Source organism: Papio anubis, chromosome 2, assembly GCF_008728515.1.
Source record: "Papio anubis isolate 15944 chromosome 2, Panubis1.0, whole genome shotgun sequence".
Taxonomy (NCBI): Eukaryota; Metazoa; Chordata; class Mammalia; order Primates; family Cercopithecidae; genus Papio; species Papio anubis.
The window spans coordinates 46,690,800-46,697,317 of record NC_044977.1 but is presented as its reverse complement, the minus strand read 5'-3'; the positions used below and the strand labels follow the sequence as shown (position 1 = coordinate 46,697,317).

General features: G+C 39.9%; 1 pseudogene; it reads left to right on the top strand.

Annotated features, from left to right (window-relative positions):
* The first annotated feature begins 5,579 nt into the window (after positions 1–5,579).
* Positions 5,580–5,679, top strand: LOC116273945 (annotated as a pseudogene).
* Positions 5,680–6,518: the final 839 nt, after the last annotated feature.

The following is a 6,518-nucleotide window of genomic DNA, read 5'->3' as shown; positions in this document are numbered from 1 at the left end:
ACTAGCCATCTTCCTCCCAGGCAGCAGCCAAATATATAGCATTAAAAATAGAGGCCCTGGCTAAACATATGACCACTGCCTTTAATAACACCCATCATGCCATCACCCTTCTCACAAAAGAAAGCTGACGGATTAGACAAGTGGCCCTATAGAACTGTGTGGCCTTAGGTATCCTGACTGCAGCCCAAGGCAGCACTTGTGCACTGATAAGACTGAATGTTGTATATATATACCAGATTATTCTCATTACAACCCAAGCTATGCATGCATTGGACTCCCATATTTCTACCATCAATGTTCTCTCCCAGGACCCCATAACAGCATGGTTTAGTCAGCTTCCTCATGCATGAAGGACTTTTATGTACAGTACAATTGGTATTCTGCTCATTGTCTTCTTTGTCTGCTGTTGACTTTATTACTATTATGTACTTTGCACAGGGATGCAGGACAGACTTTCTCAGAAGCTCCTAGGTCCTCACAGCATAATGCTCCAGCAAGTTCCTGCTGTGAGTCTGGGAACTGGAGACTATTTCCAAGGCCAGGTTAATGAATTCCATTCTGATGCCCCTACTACAGCTCTTTGCAGCAGGAAGTGGACAGATTGACTGTGTCACCGACTTTCCACAGAAATGAAATGGAATTCGACAATGGGGAATTGCAACCGAGTATCCCAGTCTCAAATGCATTTTCAAACTTTTTTCTTTCTTTCTTGCCTTCAGCCTTGAAACGTACTTTGAAATTCTTTGTTTCTCCCTTTTCCACCAGGCACTTCTGTGAACAGTGTTCACTTACCTAATTATTTGCTTGCTTAGAAATTCCAGGGGTCAATTTTGAAACAAACCAGGCAGAGAGACCCCAGTGTAGAATCCTCCCAGTCAAGGGGATTTAGGAACAGTGAGCCCACCACCACCAGGCCAAAGTCAGGATAATGCAGACTGGATCTCCTGATGGGTGATTACTCAAGATAACCATGGGAAGAGACATGCAGATCCCCTTTTTGCCACTCTCAGATGTTTCTCACACCTTTTCCTTCTTAAGCCCCTCACTCAGCCCAGGAGAACGAGATGGCTCCTTTAAGACTTAAGCCCAGCCATTCTCACATCTGCCAACATTTTACCAATAAAAGCTGCTTTCCTTCTACCATACCTCACTTCTCATGCTTTGACTTCTGAGTGATGAGCAGCTGGACTTGAGCTGGTTACAGGAGGGTAAAGAGAGTCATTAAAATGAGAGGCTCCACGTGGGTGGTGTGCCTGGGATGGAGAAGTGTGGTGAACTCAGATCTCACCTGGGTCCAGAAAAGAGGGCCAACCACTTACGGGATCACTCACAATTATGAATGCATCCATTGCCCCAGTAAAAGAGAAAGACAGTGATAAACAAAGAGAAATTGCCGTCTTTTCTCAGCCCCACTCCCTGCCTCTGCGCAGCAGTTCATTTCCTCAGCACTAGAGTTCCATATACCAGGGATGGCAGACACAAATGTCTTGGGGCCAGGCAAGAAAAGGTGACTCTTAATACATCCAGCACATCTGTAGGATGCAGTGGGAGGTGTCCTTCCAAGATCCTGTTCTGATAACCAGTTTTCCAGCAACATCCCTTTTTTTTTTTTTTTTTTTTTGTGCTGAACGCACACGGGCTTTGTCTTATGGGAGTTCCAAACATGGGTCCTCTGGTCCCCACCCACTGGGGTATTAGCTTACTCCTGAACTGAACTCATTGTGTTCTGATTACAGTTGCTTTCTAGAAAGGTATGACATCTAGTCAGAAAAGTGCTTTTCACGTTTTTGCTGAAACCTAGGGTCTTGTTAAAAGGCAGATTCTGATGGGCAGGTCTGGGTGGGCTTTGTGATCCTGAGCCCCTAAGAGGCTCCTGGGTGATGTAGTTGCTGCTGGTCCTGGTTTGAGGACCACGCTGAATAACAAGCTCTAGAGCTCATTTTGCTTCTACTTTTTTCACTCTGTGCTGTTTTTAAGATCTTTCCATGTTGCATGGCTTCCAATGGGTAAATAATCTATTGCATGGTGTGCACTCCCCAGTTTTCTGATCCAGTCATTCTGAGACGGACCCTGACTGCTTTTAGTTCCTCACACAGCAGTACTGAGGGCAGCATCTACACGGTGCCCCCCAGTGGCTGCAGGAGAGCTTGTCTGGGGTGTGTGCATATACTTAATTTGTAGAGGCCCCCTTGGTTGACAGTGGCGGCAACGTATCAGCCTCTCAGCACCCACACCAAGAAGCAATGCCAACACTTGGCATACCCAGTGTTTTGTTATTCTGATGGGCTAAAGTGACCCACCTCTGTGTAATTTGCATTTTCCAACAAATCGTGTATTCTCTTCATGTTTGGGAACACTTGGAGTTTCTTTCTGTTTTTGCCTATTTTCATCCTCTGTCTGCTTTTCTAATACAGTTGTAATCTTCCACTTGGCGATTTACAGGGATATATCTGTATCTGTGTATATTACACTAGATAGCAGTCCTTTTTCCATTTCAGATATTGAATATATCTTGCTCCAGTCCATTACTTGCCTGTTAAGCTTGTCTCAAGTGTCCTTTGTTGAGCAGAAATCCTTGATTTTGATGTAAACAAATTCATCCCTTTGGCCTGGTGATTTTTACTTTCTGAGTTTTAAGAAGTCCTTACTCACCTCTCTGCCATAATTATCCCACATCATTTTTTATTCACTTATGGTTTTATTTTTTACTTTTAAGGTTTTTAATGTTTCTAGAAGCTACCTCTGTATATGGTGAATATGGAGAAAAATAAAACTGTACATATACTACCACCATCTACAAAGTGGATAGCATTTTATTTACAGATAGCACTTTATTTATATTATTAATCTGGGGACACTTGACTTCATTATACTATTAGGTTATGTGCATTGAAGAACACTAAATGTCTCTGTTTTTCAGGTCTTTAAAAAAAAATCTCACTTAAAATTTTCCCCTAGAATTTTGTGTACTCTTTTCTAAGGCAATTCCTAGATATTATGCATTTTATTGCTGTCATTAATATCTAATTTATCTAATATCTAATTTTTATGTTTATATCTAATTTATTATATTTATTATATTTTCTAACTGATATGGAGAAATGCTATTGAGTTTTATTAAGTTTTGTATCACCAGCCTTGCTGAATTCTTAATACATGTCAAGGTTTGTATTTTGATGGTTTTGTTTTTTATAGACTTAAATATATAAATAATATCATAAATGTATATAAATGGCATACAGTAAAATGTCTCTAAATAAAATGACATATGTTTATTTACACAAAGGCAGTTCTATGTCTTCTCTTTATAATTCTCACCCCTCTTACATCTGCCTTTTTCCTCCTAGCATTCACCAGCCCTCCTGCACTGTGATAAACACTAGCAATGACAGCCACATTCCTGCCTTGGGGCCCATCTTTAAGAAGATGTGTCTAAAGTTTCTGTGTTGTTATAGTGTTTTGACATATAACCTTTATAAAAGATAAGGAAGTTTTTTTCTATTCCTGGATTGTTATGAAGTCATTATTATTATTGTTGTTGTTGTCATTGTAATTATTATCACTGTAAATAGGAGGTGAATTTTACCATAATTTCTCTGTATCTATTGAGATAATCATATAAATTTTCTTCTTTAATAAATAATAAATTTAACATATTTTCTAATGTTGAGCCATCCTTGCATTCTTGGGATAAACCCTACCTGGTTATAATGTATATCTTAATACATTTACATTGTGTTAGCTAATATTTTACTTAAGCTTTTGCATTTACATTTGTAATTAACATGAGCTTCTTTCCTTTTTAAATTTAGTTTAGGGATCAAGGTTACACCAGCTTCCTAACATGAGCTGAGCAATCTTTACTGTTTTTGACACTGAATTAATCATCCCTTGAGAGTTGGTTAAAAATCTTCCACGAAATTGTCTAGACAGGGGGCTCATTGGAAGGGAAATTATTAGATTTCAATTTATTTAACAATCAATGGCTTATTCAAATTTCCTATTTCTTTTTGTGCCAATTTTTGCATTATCTATTTTCCTAGAACTTTGTCCACATCATCTAGGTTTTTCAATTTATCCACAAGTAGTTATCATGCTCTTTTACTACTATCTGAAGTAAATCCCTCTTTTGTCCCTTGAGTATATGCTTTTCCACTCTCTCAATTCCTCTTCCATTTCACTCTGCTTTGGTGTTGCTGGTCTTGCTGTTCTCACTTTCACTGATTTCTGCCCTTTACCTTCTTGCTTTTAGTTTGCTTTGTTGCCCATTTTCTAATGTCTTTATGTGAATGTTTAGTGCATTTTTTCTATGTTTTTGGTTCCTGGTAATTTTGTTTAAAATCATAAATTTCCCATTAAATGCTGATTGACTGTAACATTTTTATACTGTTGGTTTATGAAGTTTAAAAATTTTTCAGATTTCTTTTTTAAACCAAAGATTATTTAGTAATGTGGAATTCAGTTTCTGGCCACATGGGATTTAAGGAAGAATTCCTTCACTATTAAGTTCTAATTGTATTACATAATTATTTTCAAATAAAGTTTCTATGATGGTGACTCAGTGGAACAAGTTGAGGTTTCCTTTGTGGCATAGTGAATGGTCACAAATCTTTGTCCATGTGCTTCATATGTGTTCAAAAAAATGTGTATTCTCTGTATTTGGCAGTGTGGTGGGGGTGGGAGTATAGATCTCTACGTATTTCAAATAGCTAAAACTTATTGATTAAATTATTCAGCTATTTTAGCCCAATCCTGTCATAATCAGGGGTAAGCTAAGGGATATTGTGATTTGATGTATTTTTCCTACCATAGTGTGTGGCTGGATCAGGTAAAAGTCAGCCGGGGTTCTTCAGAGAAGAACATACACACAAATTTGTGTGTGTGTGTGTGTGTGTGTATGTGTAGAAAGAGATGTATTATAAGGAATTAGCTCATGCGATTATGAAAGCTGACAAGTCTCCAGATCTGCAGGATGTGTTGATGAATTAAAGACCCAGGAGAACCAGTGGTGTAGTTCCAGTCTAAAGGCAGACAGGCTCAAGACTGAGGAAGAGCTGATGTTTCAGTTCTAGTACAAAGGCAGGAAAAAGCCAATGCCCCAGTTCAAAGGCAGTCAGACAGAAAGAATTCTCTCATATTTGGCCTGCCTTTTTGCTCTAATCAGGACTCCAGTTGATGGGATGAGGCCCACCTAAATTGTAGAGGGCAATCCACTTTACTTAGTCTACAGATTTAAATGTTAATCTCATGTAAAACCACCCTCACGGAAACACCCAGAATAATGTTTGACCATATATCTGGGCACCCTGTGGCCCAGTCAAGTTGGCATATAAAATTAACCATTGCAGTGTGTAAAGCACATGTGGGAAAACAGTTTGAGGCAGGTGGAAGAACACTTTGCCCATCATAATGGGAGAGGGCCCTGAATGTACTGAATGTGAAGCCATAAGTGAGTGTACTTGTCAATGGGATGTGGAAGGACTGTGGCATAATAAAAAATAAATATCTGGTCTTTGTCTTGGCACAGAGTTCCTAAAACACTTGGAATCTCCTGAGTGATAAGAATGTCTTTTGCGGGCTTGCTTTGACAGCACAGATACTACTATTGGAACAATACAGAGATTAGCATGGCTTCTGTGCAAAGATGACATGCAAATTCATGAAGCATTTCATTAATAAAAAGAACGTCTTTTGTAAGCTAATGAGATGATTGGTGGCTGGGAGCCCCCACATAGCTTCAGGATTGGGGCTGATCACCAGAAAGATCAAGCCATGATTAGAGGATTGGGAATCTCAGACCCACTCCCCAACTTCACGGGTGGGGAAAGAGGCTACAAATCGACAGCAATCATTGATGATCAATTATTTCATCAATCATGCCCATGTAACAAGGACTCCGTAAAACCCCCTAAACAACAGGGTTTGGAGAGTTTCCAGATTGGTGAACATGCGGAGGTGCTGGGAGGTGTGTGCCCAGCAAGGGTGTGGAAGCCCCCCGCCCCTTCTGAGACCTTGCCATATGCGTCTCTTCCACCCAGCTGTTTCTGAGTTGCACTCTTTATCACAGGCCAGGAATGGTGAGTGCAGCACTTTCCTGAGTTCCGTGTTTCTAGTGGATTCTTGAACCTGAGGGGAGAGGGCTGTGGGAACCCCCAAATTTGTAGTTGCCTGGGCAGAAAGGGGTACCCCATTTGTGACTGGTATCTGCAGAAAGCACAGTCATGTGGGACTGGGTCCTTCAATTGGTGGAGTCCAAGCCTAACTCTGCAGTTAGCATCAGAATTGAATTGTTGAATTCCCAGTTAGGATAGGAGAATTGGAAAGTTGGTGTCAGGGGGAAGAAGAACCCTTTCAAAGACTTACAGGAACTTTATTTTCTCTGTGAAGTAAGAGGTAAGGTTGCTTAACAAGACAGAATCTGGTTCAGTAATACAAGAAAGATATAAATCATAAAAGTAAGAAGTACAACTCTATTTTAGGGAGACAGTATGGTGTGGTGGCTGACAGGGGAAGTGCGG